Source organism: Adiantum capillus-veneris, chromosome 1, assembly GCF_014529385.1.
Source record: "Adiantum capillus-veneris isolate H3 chromosome 1, ASM1452938v2, whole genome shotgun sequence".
Classification (NCBI taxonomy): Eukaryota; Viridiplantae; Streptophyta; class Polypodiopsida; order Polypodiales; family Pteridaceae; genus Adiantum; species Adiantum capillus-veneris.
In genome coordinates, this window is record NC_140931.1 from 147,059,536 (window position 1) to 147,075,126 (window position 15,591).

A 15,591-nucleotide genomic window follows, 5' to 3' on the forward strand; every position below is an offset into this window, starting at 1 on the left:
TTTCTTTTTTTTGAAAGTAAAATAAAATTTTAACCACCCAACAAATTCTTCTTGAAGCTATGCAAGTTTCAAAACCTTAGGTAAGTTTAAAAATAAATTAAGAGAACCCAAAAAATTTACAAGAGCAGCTCATGCACAGACCCTGCCATGAGATCAAGACAAACCATAGAGCGCATGGCTTTTACAGGGAGCCCAAACTTGCTACATACAATAGAGATCCAAATGTCCAAACAATTCAGGGCTTTTAGAGAGAGGTCTGACCCGATACAAAGACCATAACAGAACAACATATATACCAAAAGGGGTGGGGCTTGATGTCCCCATCATCAAACAAACCTCTCTCAGTGCCACCATGCGGTTGTCGCTACCACCAGCCAATTGCACATCCACATAGGATCATCGACCAACAAACCATCAAAGTAACATTGCCGAACCAACTCGAGCAACCAAACCAGACCACAAAGCACCGCATTAAGGCAAAGGAAACCCGCATCACACTAACCAAGAGCCGCACACCCATCGGTTGCCATAGAGAAGAGCGATCTTGCCACCATCACCAAACCCCACCAACATGTCTATACCAGCACTCAGACACCACCACACAGGCCATCCAAGGGGGCCAAGCCCTTATCAAATGCCAGATAACAAGGAACCCAAAAGCCCTTTGCCCTCCGTAAGAGGAGGTGCGAGGGGCATCCTCTCCCCTGTTCCAAAAAGAAGGGCGTCAACAAGGAAGAATTGCTGACGAACTTGCTTCCTAGCCTAGTGCCCATCCCAGGGCAGCCACTGTCCATAGGAGTTAAAGTGCAGCCTTCAAACAAGGACCCCAGTCTCCTTGCCTTGTCATAGACCTCTCTAAGCCCTCCCCCAACTCCAAAGACCTCACAAGCAATGATTCGACAGAACCCTCGCTCAACAAACCCTTGGGATGCCTTTTTCAATACAAATTTATATTATCGTTTAGGCTTCATATGGAAATGCTTTATAACCCATCAACAATATTGTTAGGAAGAATAGTTAGTCACTAGTTCTTTTCATCATTTATGAAAATTTCTAATCATTTAGGGAAATCACCTTGCCTTCAAAGAAAAGCGGAAAGAAAAGTTTGTTCACATGACTTTTAAGATGGAAGTCTTTAATCATTTCCTAGCAAGATGTCCTTAGCTTCTAAGAAAATTTTGTCCTCATGATTGGAGGGCATTGCTGAAAATGAACAACTTTCAAGAACAAAGTTTTGAAGTTTTTCTCTATGATTGCAAATCGACGTGCAATTTAAACTTTAGGGTACTTTTTGGCACTTTAGGGTACTTTTTGGCATGCTCAAAAGGCAAAGGTTATAAAGATGCTTCTCTTTTTGTAGAGCAAAATAGAAAAAAAATTGAGTTATATTTTTAAGCATTTTTTGATAGACCAAAAATGTTGATTGATTGAAATAAAATAGTGGGCATTCATTTAAATGAAGAGTGTACATGGACTAGTCTGATTTTTGAAATATGAAATGACACGGCACACTTACTTACTTTACTTACTGGAGAAAGGATTTTGGACCACCTTTGAAAGCATGAAAAGTTGAAAACCTTAGCATGAAAAGTTGAAAGGTTAAATGATAAAGACTTAGCATTTTGGGTGGCTCCACAAATCTAAAGAGTGAAAAGAGTGAACTTTTCATTTTGAGAAGTTCTTTCCCCAACGTCTTCATTTTAAGAAGTTCTTCCACCGTTGAAACTTGAGGTGATAGAGTAAAGTTGTGGTTTTCGTTACTTCAAACTTTAATAAAGGGATCTATCCTTTAGAGCTTTAATCTCTTGAGATTTTTTATTTTTATTTTTAAAGATTTCAAAGCTAAGCTTAGAACTTAAGGATGTATAACTTTTAAAGTTAAGTCTTCAATGAAGGTAAAACTTTGAATTAAAAAAATTGAAAATGTTTCATGGATCCACAAGTAGGTGGAGTGTCACACCCAAGCGTTAGAGTTTTAGGACTTAGAACTTTAAAGCTTTTAAAGTGAGATTTACAGTTTAGGGATCTAAAGTTTTAAATTTGTAAATGAAACTCTAAACTTTAAGGATGTAGAATTTTTAAAATAGGGTTTAGAGCATCAAGCTCTAAAGCTTATGGATGTAAAGCTTAAGGGTGCTATTTTTATTCAATTCTTCGTGTTTATGGTTTTTTAAAAAGAAAGCTTAGAGATGTAGAGCTTTTAAAGTGGGATCTAGACTAGATCAAGGCTTTAAATTGACACCTTTTTTTTTTTTGTCAAGGGCTAATTTGTCTATCAAAACAAGTGCTTTAAAAAAATCTCATGTCATTTGATATGCTAGAATCTCAAAATTGCATGTTATTTTTTGTGTTTATACCTTCGAGTTAACGTTATATATGACAACTTATATAAGTTGATCGCATTACACAAAGCATATGAAAGGGGGCTTGAAAAATTGCATGTCAAATTTTTTTTTCTACTATGTTGGCAGGCTTGGTGATTTTATCACTTGTTCAACTAGAGCCTAACCATAGATTGTGTGTTTTCATTGTATGATGAAAGGACATCCATAACATGTGCTAGGCTCCCATGCATCTAAACTTGTGTGGACAGAGTGTCCTCCCCTAATTACAAGGGTATGTAACTTAGTGTCATGGGTGCTTTCTTATCATGTTGAGCTAATATTCTATTTGCCAATATTGATGTGTAGGTTAGGAAGCATTTGATCCTTTCCAAACTAGCAACTACCCTCACCGAACCGCACAACACTCTTTGGTCTAGAGCAATCAAACTAATTCAAACAGACAACCAAAACTAACAACTACCCTCACCTCTCTCTCTCTCTCTCTCTCTCTCTCTCAAACATGTGTACATATTGAAGGATTTTTTTTTGTCTACATAAGGTCATAGGGGAAGTGGAATTTTTGGTGCAATTACTGGACCATTGGATCAAATTGTTGGATGTTTTCAATGTGGTAATAGAGGGTCTTTGGACTTTAATGTGTGCATATGAGGGTCTTTGGACTTTCCATACTTACTAAGTGGCTTGTGGGCTACATTCCCCCTCCCCCCTCTCTCTTTGCACCTTATGCATGCCATCATGTATCCTTGCCTTGTTTTCTTTAGCAAAATGTCCCATAAGGGGAAGACAATAAATAAGGCTTTTATCGATTAAAGGAAAGTTTCTTAATGCTTGTGTCTTTTGAGAGAAGACTATTATGTGACTTGTGGTTGTTGTGGCTAATTAAATTCAAGGCTTAACTATGTGACACTCTTCTCCCTCACCTTCCCCCCATCAAGGTGGAAGCATGTGCAAAAATTATCTATACATTGGTAAGATACTGCCAAACATATTTTTGGATGCTTCATTATTAAATAAGATCATCCTCCAAAGCTATAATAAAACAACTCTAGCTAACTATCAATAGTGACATTTCGTATGGAAAAATGGAGGAGATGACATCTAAAACCTTTGAAAAATAATTCAATAAAAATCCACCCACATCAATGTGGTTATCCTTATAACCTTCTTCGAACATAAATTAATTGCTGGTTGCTTTTAAAAAAGTTGCAATATTGTCCCATTGAACTTGCTATTTTTTGGTGTTCATTGGTTAGCAAGTGACTTAGAGGTGATACATTTTTGGCTTTCTAAAAGAAGCCTTAGACGAAGTTGGGTTAGGCATACTTTCAATGTTTTTAGTAATGATTGAGACTTACCTTAAGTATTATTTCAATTTTAAAATAGTAAATGGATCTTTTTATTTCACCTTTCATTTCACATATGGACATGTCTTGACTTTTTTTGCATTCTATTGTTTTAGAATGTTAAAGTGAAGCTTCACCTTGCATAATTCTAGTAAATTCCACACAAACACACACACACACACACACACACACACACACACACACACACACACACAGACAGATGAGTTCTTTTTATTTCACAGCCTCACAAGGCTTGATTTTTTGCATTCTATAAATTAATTCGTCAATATTTAAGAAAGTCACGAGTTTCCTCCTCACAAAGAAGCAAACCATAAATACTAGCATAAATTTAAAATTTGTAATATTTTTGAGCCATTTTCTCACATATTTCATCGTTTTTCTTCCCTTTACCATGGTTTGCAACCGGCTAGTCTCGATTTTCAAGCGGCTCAAGGCTAAGCTGAGGCAATCCTTTCCCAAACATTGATTCCAGTTGAACTCAACCTAATGACTTTATCACTTTCTTATTTTTTAAGAAAGCCACCGTGACCCTTTCACTTGTTTTTCTCTTAGCAACATGCCCTAATTATGTTAGGATCTACATATAGGATGTATAGCCCTGGTATATATAGTGTATAATTTATGAGAATTTGTAGACTTGCCTATCACATAATATTCGAATCATAATTTTTAGGTTATTTGTTCCATTAGCCAAGAAAATGCCTTTGCCATAATCAATAATTGATGCATGAGGTCCTCTCTCTCTCTCTCATCCCCCCCCCCCCTCTCTCTCTCTCTCTCTCTCTCTCTCTCTCATCCCCCATCCCTCAAAGTGAAGGGGATGTTCACATACTACATTGCTCTTTACAAAGGAAGACACATAGCTGTATGAAGTGCCATTGAAAAGTCTTCTTCAACAATATTTTGAAGTAATTGGCCTTGAAGATTCCTGCTAACCTAAATTTTTGCTCACCTATGTGCTAGGCTAGGTAGTGGACTTATTTGATGCACCATGTGTGTGCATCCTAGGGAGTGTTGTTAATGCCATGGATAGTCTCTCTAGCGTTATTTCTCTACCCGTCATTGTTTGAAAAAGAAAAGAGACATTTGTTCTCTCTTGATCACTTTGTTCCACAAATATTCCAAACTTTTAGCATGAACTTACACACAATACAATCCCAAGTCATTATTAATTGAAAATATGTCTAGTCATATCAATATAGCATAGCTTAATGCTCATAGCTCTCCCTATTGCTATGCTAGCCTACTCACTCTTCCAAGATCCATTATAACATCATCTAAATTCCTACAAAATTCAATGTTAGAGGATCCAAAAAACCACGGGGTATCCATGTGGAAAAAATTATATGGAGGTTCTTTGCGGATACGCCACGACGGACGTTAGCACAGCGAGAACTCACCTAACAAGATTTGTTAGCTAAGGATGAAGCTCAACCCGTAGGCGCGTGGAAGCAAGCATAGGGTGTTAACCTACATTTGAACGACTCTCGACTACTTCCTACAGAGGTCTCTACCCAATGTCTAAGCTACAACCTTGAGGAATGTATAAGAGGAGATTTTCTACAACGCTTTCAAGAGCCAAATACCCATCAAACGTTCTCAAAACGCCACAGAACTTGAAGGAGACCCTATTAACACCAATAGGTCGCTCTCCCTAAGGTCTATGAACCAAAACCCCAACCCTAAATACCTGGTGCAAAATCACGTAGGATGTCTGGTCGAAATTTGCAGGTCGTCGTTTTCGAAAACTAAAGTGTCTAATGTGTAGCTCTACTCAATGCGAATGCGTAGATATGATGAAATGCGAAAACAAACAACGTATGCTCACCAAATCACCAGATGTAGCTCGTGAGTCGAGTTTGCAAAACCAGACCGTACACCCGCAATGCAGGTGTTGGCACGTAGCTCTCGTCGAGGGCAACACGCTGCACTTCTCCGCACTCGATTTCGACCACCGGTGCGCGCGTAGCGTCAAGCTCACTCTCTCTCGTACATAGAGTACGCTCACTCACACAGACATAACTTTTTAAAATGACAAAGGTTTTTTTTCATTAAGGTCAAAAGTGGTATAAATACCGTACAATCTCAAACCCTAATGTTTCAATTTAACCATCTACTCAATCTAAATATCAAAATTGGGATACAATCTAGAAGCTTCTGCAAGCCCCACTATTTACAAAGGTAAAATGACGGTTTTTCTTAATTAAAGAATAATTACAACAATAATATCCTGCCGAGCAATCACTCTCCGTTGGGTGTGTCCAGCCGCTAACACTCCCCCCCTCCTAGTTCATGTCGTCCCCGACATGGCAATAGAGTTGCTTCTTTAGTGGAGGCTTTCTCGCATCTTTAGAAGAGACTCATATCGCGCATGCTGAGCCAGTAATGTCGGGCCGAATATCTCTGTGTTGATGGTGAAGAAGTAGGTGTAGAAGGCTTCTTCAAAGGCCTGGAGGTGATAAGAAGGTAAAAACATAATTCTCTGATAAAGTGCATATATCACCTCGTAAGAAGGCTGAGTAGACAAATCGTATGCACATCTGTATGTATCTTGGAAGAAAAAGATACTGTCTGTTGCCTTTCGAGGTTTGAAGGTTTCGAAAACCGCCAGAAGGGTTTTACATATTTTTCTAAGCATGATGCAAGATAGGCCAGGCGAGCCAGTGAACAATTTGATGGCGCCCGTTAGGGTTTTCACCATGTATTGCTCACTCATTCTTTCGCCTGCCTTCAAGCCTGGCAGCTTCGGGTAATTGAGCCAAGTGGGTTGGCTTCTCTGCAATAGTTCGTGTGCTGTCCATGTCCGCATCCTTGGTAGAGGGCAAAAACTGAGGTTGTCTCTGATTCTTTTAGGCGCCTCTACCAGATGTATTAAATATTGTGGATATTTAGTGAGCCATGCCTTTCTCCACCTGGGTTGAGAATCCACTATCAGCTTAACTTTTTCAGGTTTGGAGATATCTGCTTTGTATAATGGCACTATTGGCTCCTCTTTTATCCATTTGTTGATTGTGTCAGCTTCATACTTTAGTAGAGGATATGGGAGAGAAGGTTGTAGCCATTCACACCGAAGGACATTGGCATCTATCTTCTGAATGGTCATAGATCTAAACACTCTTTGCTCCCACTCCAATGCTTCTTTGGCTGTGTCTTTTATCGCCACTTCTATTTCCTTCTGTAGCTTTTCTTCTTCTTCTTGTGTCAGATCCTGGGGTTCTTGTTAGGATCCCACAAGGATGTCCTCTTGCATGGAGTTGTCCACTGGATCTGACACATTTTCTATGTCAATACCCTCCATTGCTGCTGGCCCGGTGCTAAACTGTTGCTCTTCAGTTTGTTGTTGGCCTTTCAACTCTTCTATCTACTTCTAAAATGTCTTCTTTGCCTCTTCCACTTGATCTCCCATGTTTACTAGGAGGTCGTTCAAATCTGCATTGATTTTTTCAGCCTCCTCTAGCTTCCTCTTGATGTCTTCGTTTTCTGTTTGCCATCTCTGAAATTCCTCGTCCATCTTTCTTTTCACGGCTTCTAGCTCATTTTTCATGGCCTGGTTCTCTTCTTCCAAGCGGTTTTGCATTACAAGAGATCCCTCAGCCAGCATCAATCTTTGCCTCTTCTCCAATGTTAACTCCTTTTGGAGTTCCTTCATTTGTTCTTCATACAGGTCATTCTCTGAAGTTGTGCCAGTCGAGCTAGCAACTCTGACTCTGGTCGGAGATGCCCTTAGCCTTTGGATGGTCTGATATTTCACTTTCATTTGATCTTTCAGCTCGATCACTTCATCTTGGCTTGCCTCATGCTCTATCTCGGCCTTTTCCTTGGCATTCCTCAAGGTTTTCACCTCTTTGGACTCATCAACAAATTGTAGAGTCAGATTGTCTCTCTCTTTTTCCGCATCTGTCAATGACTTGCTGATTTTCTTGTATTCTTCCTCTGCTCTTTGAAGTTTGTGTTCTGCTGCCTGATTCTGTCGTTCCATCTCCTGACATCTTTGTAATGCCGTGTCCAGATTGGCTTGCAGCTTTGTTTGTTTCTCTATGTTTTCTTAGCCCTGTTTTTGTAGTAAATCCAATTCAGCCTTGATATGAACTTCATTTGTTTAAGAGTATCAATCTCACTCTCAGTGGCCATTGATCTTGCTCTGAGCCCGGTTAGCTTTTGCATTACCACATCCCAATCATTGATTGGTGGCTGTAGGTCCACTGTATCAATGGCCATCTCCTTCAACTCTACTAACCGAAGGCTCTGCAGAGATTCCTTGGGTTTTGTGCTTGCCAACTCAAAAGCTACAGTAGTTGCCTCTTCTCGAGAGTACCCCGCAGCTAGTAGATCAAGAAATATTCAAAATTTCTTTCCTCTGGATCGGGCTTCTCCTCTTTTGGCTCAGCTTCTACCTTTTGCTCTTCCTCTTTGTTCTTCTCTTGCTTGGACTCTTCTTGTTTATCCGGTCTGTTCAGCTCCTCTTTTAGTTGGGTTTGTGGAGGGCTAAGAGGAGGTGGTGATGGTGGTGGGCTGGGTTCCCGGCTTGACGGTGGAGTTGGTGGCTTCTTCTTGAAATCCCAGTCCGCCTTGGTTTTTCTCTCTCTTTCTTGGCCTTCCCGCTCTTCTAGTAGCTGCCGTCTCACTTCGTCCACTTCTTCTTCTGTAAATGGGATATTCGGGATATTCTCCGCTGTAGCATCTAAGATCTCAAAGTTTTTGATATAATCTTCGAATCGATCCCAATGAACCCTTCGAGATGATCTCAGCATGGCTTCAAGGAATGGCTTCCACAACTCGCTTAGATCTCCTTTTAGTGCTCTCTCGGCTATGAAGCTTTTCATCAGTCTTTCTAGCCGCGCCGCTTTCTGTGACTTGGTTTACTTGATTGGCACTTGTAGACTTTCTTTCTCTCCCTTCTTTGACTTTGGCGGCTCTTCTAGCACGGTCTCTAACCGACGCTTCAAACGTGTGGCTACCCTGGGTGCCTTGGGAGGTTCCTCTTCTTTGTCTTCTTTCAGCTTTAGCCAATCATTTTGTGAGGGAGGTAGAGGCTAGTTTCCTTTGGCATGCATTTTCCTTTGGCATGCAGTGCTCCATAGACAACTTTTGTTATCAGCTCACCAGATACAATATAGGTGGGATTTTTGTTCCCCATCTACACCAGACTGTCGTGGATGTAAGTGGCGTAATTTATCTCTTTTGGTTTTCTCTTCTGCATTGCCCAGGTGAAAGTGGTTGCAATGGCTCCAGGTGGCATTCTGTATTTTTGTGGCCGCTTTGGACACATGTGGAAGTATGGATTGTAGAGTTGGCTCATGACAGCCACCTTCGGGTTTGCAATATCTTTGAATGTGTAGTTATTCTTCTTTTCCAAGTAGACCTTGACTTCATCTCGCCTCTTTGTCACACTGTCTCCTTTGTTCTAGATGTCAAGTGCGGCTGCCACCACCTTCTCTGTGATGACAATCATGGTATCAGGCTTGCCTTGCAGATCTGTGACCCGGGCCACTCCATCTTCTTTGATTGTGGTTACAAATTCCCACACTCTTTTAATATCAATTTCTGCTGGCAAAGCTTCAAAGTAGTTGTGGAGATCCAACTTCTCCAAGTAATCCCCCATCTTGCTCCTGACAAATTCATTGAGCTCTCATGGTATCATGGGTAGCTCCACTGCATTTCCTTCAGGATCTTTGAATACTCCTTGGTAGATTCTTAGATCATTGGTCTCTAGCAGATCATCTTGAATCCATGTGCTTGTGGGCTTTAGGGTTCCCTCTGGGATCACAAAAGGCTCCACTTCTTCTAAGTAGTCCTTTAAGGTCATCCTCTTCTTCTTTGCAGGTGATTTTGCGGTTGCCATGGATCCTGTTGCACTCAATAGTCCAAAGTTAGCATTTTTTTTTTCATATCAGCTGATAAACTGAGTTCTAACTACCCAAATGACTTGAAAATTGAAAATAAAACTTAAAAGGAACTAGGGAAACTCTGCATTTGCCCACAGTAGCTTTCTGGCTAAAAAATTATCATGTAGACATCCTATGTGTAGGATGTCTAACTTGTTTGTTTTTGGTGAAACTTGGGAGACTTGTGGCCCTTGACCTGTGCAACATGGCTATGTAATTGGAATTGGGTTTGGGCATCAAAAAGTGCAATTCTGGGTAGATTCAGACTTTTGGCTCACAAATTGGGTAGGATGTCCTCAACAGGTGGAAAATGATATTCAAATGGGTTGAAAGTTGATATACAGTCTTCTTACACCATGTAAATGGCTTCCATGAAGTCAGATCCTGCACAGTAGGTCAATATCACACTTGAGATATCCTACGCGTAGGATGTCTATTTTATCAACATGACTTGAAGTTGGTTCTGGGGGTAGCCCTTAGCATGTGGAACATGGCCCTGCTCTTAGATTTTGATTTGGATAAGCATTGGTGTTGTTTAGAGCACGTGTAGTGTTTTTAGGCTCAAAAAGTGCATCTTGGAGGTTTTGAGGGCCAAAGGTGATGGGAATGGCTTAAAATTTGATACATGAGCTTATGAAGGTGTTATAAAGAGATCTGGAACTCAAAAATACCAGCTGGGGGTCAAATAGGTCATTTAGACATCCTACACGTAGGATGTCTATTTCATCAATTTTCACATCTGACCCCACAATTAGCTTGGCAATGTGCTCATGAGTATATTGTGCAAGTTTCATTTGATTTGGACTAGTTTTGGTAGGTCTATGACCCATTATTGCCTCTATGCTCTGACTTTGCGTTTTTTGATGCATATGAGGTCAACCTTTGTCCAAATGTGATGAAACTTGGTGGCTAGCATGTACAGGCTATTCAAAAGCTATGTGTGAGATGAGATGTTGAGTTTGGTTTCCAGATATGGCCTTGAGACATACTACGCGTAGGATGTCTCCTGATGAAATTTATATGAGAAGTGCTACTGGTGACTAGAGCTAAAGAATGTAAAGGTAGCCCTAGCTCAAGAGAAATATGACAGGCAAATCGTGACAACATGGCATAAGGTAATTAAGAAAGCAAAAGACGATGAAATTTCACAGCTCCGAGAACATTTGGCAAAGGCCAAGGAAGAGTTAAATGCTCAAAGCGCCACACATAAGGCATAACTACAACAACGAGATATGGCAATTAATGCCCTGAAAACCAAAGCAACTACAATCAAAGTTTCTCAAGTGATAGGTGAGGTAAAAATCTGAATGGATCTTCCACCTCTCGACATGCCTAACCCTCAATGGAGTCATCAATCAGATGAATGTTGTTCCAGAAGCCCCCAGAGTCCCTTTTAAGCCCTATTTCAACAAAAAAGTCAAATAGATAGATAGAAACTCCCTGTGTGGCTTTCAGAGCCTCTGAGCCATTTTCTCACTCTTGGAGTGCTTTTTGGCGATGAAATTTCTCGATGTTAGTCTCCATAGCTTCACGGTTCTTTGGGGATCCTTGCCATATGGTTTTTGTTGACTTTGGCTTCACCGGAGCTCCGTTTGGCAATTTGTCGCTCTGGAAGCGCCCATGGTTGCGTTTACATGTCGTCGATGACTTGTGGTGGTCTACCACCATAGGACTTGGTTGTTGATGGTCTAGGAAAGCCGCTCGTGAAGTTTGGTGGCAAACGAACATGCGGTTTGGCCGTGAGAGTTAGTTGACGCTTTGTGTGTCTGATGCCGTTTCTGAAGCTTAGTGCCGCTTCGGGTCGCCTTATGGCCATGTGGACTATATAGACTTGTAGAGCATGCCGGGATGCTCCTACCCATGAGTTTTGGTAGCATTTGGGCGCCTTTCCACCGATTTACCATTTGGTGGCCTCTTGCAGTGCTCTAGAAGTTAGGGTTTTTCCCGATGGTTTTCTACCGCCTTTGTGCATTCAAAAGTGGTCTTCTATGCTAGGGTAAGCCACCAATGAAGCATTATTGCTTTTGGGTTAGTCGTTAGGTGGCCACTTCTACCTGTAGGTCTCTACTGCTCGCTTCTCGTGTGAACCCTACGCTAGTTTTCGTGACAAAACATCAACACACACAAAAAGCTCAAGGTGGTGAGCCTACATTTCATGCCTGGAGCTTGTCGGGTGGTCGTACGCGTCGTAGAAGCCGCTGGAAGTCCGGTTCGCTCTAGGTGGCAAGAGCTCTCTCTCAAGAAGGCAATAGTAGAAATGAGCTTTAAATGAAGTGAAAAAATCTTATAATGGGGGTCCCCGAACCACTTTCCATGAAATTTGACATGTGCTTCCAACTTCTTGCGAGATGCGGTTTAGGCTCAAAAAATTGTTGATTTGGACTCCATTTGCCCAGTTTCCGAGAAATTCGACGTTTTAGTCAAAATCTGGCCAAAACACACTTTCCGCTCCATTCACATAATTGCACCCCCATTGTACCATAGGTTGTCCTATAGTCACTGATTATCCCCATATTTTTTATTTTTCATTACGACCGTATTTCACCTCCTTTTTGTATTTTTGAAGTTTTTCTACCGATAATTAGTAAAATTAAAAAGAAAATAGCAATTTAAACCCAAAAAATCCCCAAAAATCATAATAACTCAAAAACATCACCGCAAAATACTATGTACACTCACATGCAATTTTTATGGCCGGATTTCTCCGTTTTACCAAGATTTTACCCAAAAATGGCTATTTTTACCTATATACACACACCTAGGGGCTTGATTTGGCGTTTGGCCCCATATACTTGTAGATTCATGCTGTATAAAGGCATATGTACTTGGGTTAGTCCAGAAAATTTCGCAATCAAACGACAACCCTCTATAATAGTCGAAAAACATATCCTTTTTTGCTCTTTTTACCATTGGGTCCGCATTTGAGAATGCCTCCCTCCCCCCCTAGCCGGAGTCCTCCCGGATGACAAGGTATCGTTTCGGTGTATGTGCCATGCATGGGTTAAAAATATTGTGCTAATGCTCGGCCGTGTTATGTGGCCCTATATGATGCATACTCGGTCAATGCATGGAAAAATCAATGCTTTGCAAGAGGAGGGAATAAGCAAGATGCTTATTGGCATTCAATGTCGAGGTTTCCTGTTTGTTGTTGATTTGGTTTGGCGGATTTTCTTTGCAAGTAAAAGTTGTAACTCTATCGCTCTCTTTTTGATCGTCTTACTTGCAAAAGTCGCTTGGTTTGTCACTACTGTCGAAATGGCCATGGTCATCTCCTTGGAGAGAATTGTCCTGGCGGAATCGGCCATAGTCTTTGTCTCTTTTGCTTTCCATTTGTAGCTTTGTTTTGGAGGTTTATTGCTACTTCCGCGGTTGTCATTGTTGTGGTGCTAATTGGCACCCACCTAGATCGGTTTGCCGGTTTCATATGTAGTGTATGTCTGCATGCCGTTGTTGCTTGTACTGAAGGGAGTTCCTGTTGCTTTGGTTTGGGGATCCAAATGCGAGTCGCATTCAAGTTGTTACTGAGCATTCTCTTTGGGATCCATATCTTTTTTATTCCCTTGGTTTTTGGTGGATCTCTGTGCGTCTGTTGACTTCTTCTGTTGTATTGTGGTTTGTCTTCCATGTCAACTTTATCCTTCCGCACCCATACTTATTTTTCGCATGTTGCTAAACTTGGTCTTTTCACTGTGGTCTGTGTTGTTGGATGTTTGTAGCGAACATGGTTGGCAGTCCCTTGATTGTTCTCCATGGGTATCGTGTTGTTCTTTAGTGGCACCCATCCTTTTGGTTATTTATCCAGTGATTGTGGTGCTGCCATCTGATTCTTCCGGGGTTGCTGAGCAAAAGCTACCACCTGTTGTTCTTGTGCATGCTGAATTTTGACTGCATCCGAATTCCAATCTATCTGCACATTATACTCTTTTTGCCAAGGTTGTCCCAACAACATGGGGTGTTGTGTGCTTTCATCCTCAACCAGATAAAACTTGTGTGGGTATATATATTGATGTAGTTGTACATGCAATATAGTCCAGCCCAATGTTTTTAGCGAATGTGATGTACTACTTTCCATCACTTGTGGAGTAGGATGTAGTTGATCTTTGGGTGTGAGCTGTTTGTATAATTTGTAAGAGAGCAGATTTTCTTGAGCTCCAGAATCAAGCAATACCGTCGATTCAACTTGATTGGTACCTACTTTGACTGCAATTATTGGCTCCACTGTGTCTTCACCAAAATTTGTTAGTCAAATAGCATTTATTCGCAACGGTGATCCACATTGTTGTTGTTGTCTTAGAAGCCGTCTTTTTGCAATGCGTTCTTTTGCTTCTGCTTGGGCTTCTTCTCGTACCCTCTGTTTCTCCTTCATCCGTTGTTTTTCTTGATGTATTTGTTGAAGCATATCCTGTATTAGTGGTAAATGATATTTTTTTATCGACACCCACTAATCCAATTTGGCATTTCTTCCCCTGCTAATGTAGCAAGTTTGACAGCTCCACTCTGTGATAAGTCATCAATCACAAAGGGTCCCATCCCTCGCTTTTTAAGTTTCTTGGCATGTTGCTTCAAGGTATAAACAAGTACATAATCACCTGTTTTGAACTCTTTCGTGCGCACATGCTTGTCAAAAAACTCTTTTTTTTTTCTCTTTTTAGCATAGATCGAAGCTACAGCTCTCAATCGAAGTTCATCTACCTTTTCAAGATCATCTATTCTTGAAGAGAGGTTATGCCCTGTCCATTCTAAGCGTTTCGCTACTCGTAGAGTCGGAACTAAAAACTCTATGGGTAATATAGCGTTTAGACCAAACACCATGTTGTACGGTGTTGTTCGTATTGATGTTTTGTATGCTACCCTGTATGCCCATAGGTTGAGTGTAACTGCTGATCCCAGTTTGTCCTTGACTTTGATACAATTTTAGTATGAATAGTATATAGTGTTTTATTTGTGGCTTCAGCTTGTCCATTTGCCTGTGGATGATATGGAGCAGATTTTCTATGTATGACCATGAATTCCTCTAGTAGATATTCAATGACTTCATTAAGAAAATGTGTTCCTTGATCATTGAAAATTTCTATTGGTAATCCATATCGTACAAAGACATTCTCATACAAAAATTGTGCAGTAGTTCTTGCGTCTGCTTTTTGTGTTGCCTTGGCTTCCGCCCATTTTGTGAGATAGTCCGTAGCCACAATGATATATTGGGTATGGGTGCGATATGCAGGGGGTGAAATAGGCCCTACAAAATCAATGCCCCATTTTGCAAATGCCCTTGCTCCCATCATTGGCTGTAATGGCATCTCATCTCTCTTTATCGGCACCTTGGTGCGTTGACATGCGTCACAACGCTTTACAAACTCCTCAGCATCCATATGCAATGTAGGCCACCAGATTCCTGCGGTTAAGACAATTTTTGTCGTCTTATCGCATGAAAAATGGCTTCCACTTATACCTCCATGTGCGTGTTCTAGAATCAGCAGGTATTCGCTTTCACTTGCACAGATTCTAAGTTGATTGTCCTTTCCTCGCTTATAGAGTTGATTCCCAATTAAATTAAAGTTGCGAGCCTCCAGCTCTATAGCCCTTTTTCGCGCTTTTGTTATGTTTTCAGGAAATGTCCTTGTTGTTAAGAAATCAATGATATATTGACTCCATGCAAGTGCAATGTTTACTTGAAACAATGTCGCATGATCCATCGATTGTTTGGCAATATATATAGTACAATTGTTAACATAAGCATGTGTGTCAGCATACATAGTTAGCCAATAAACCCCTAATTGTTTCAGTCTTTGGTGTGTTTTCATTGTTGAACATTGAAATGCACAATCCTGGACGTGTGCTTCTTCAAGATAACACTAGAATTCCTTTGGATTTATACATAATCGTAGAATTTGGTCCGAGCCTAGATGATACAACCGTCCTTCAATCAATTGGAAGTTTTTTCGTTTGTGGAATTGTTTGTTGTTTGGATCTGTCTTCCTTGTTATCAAATCTACCTCC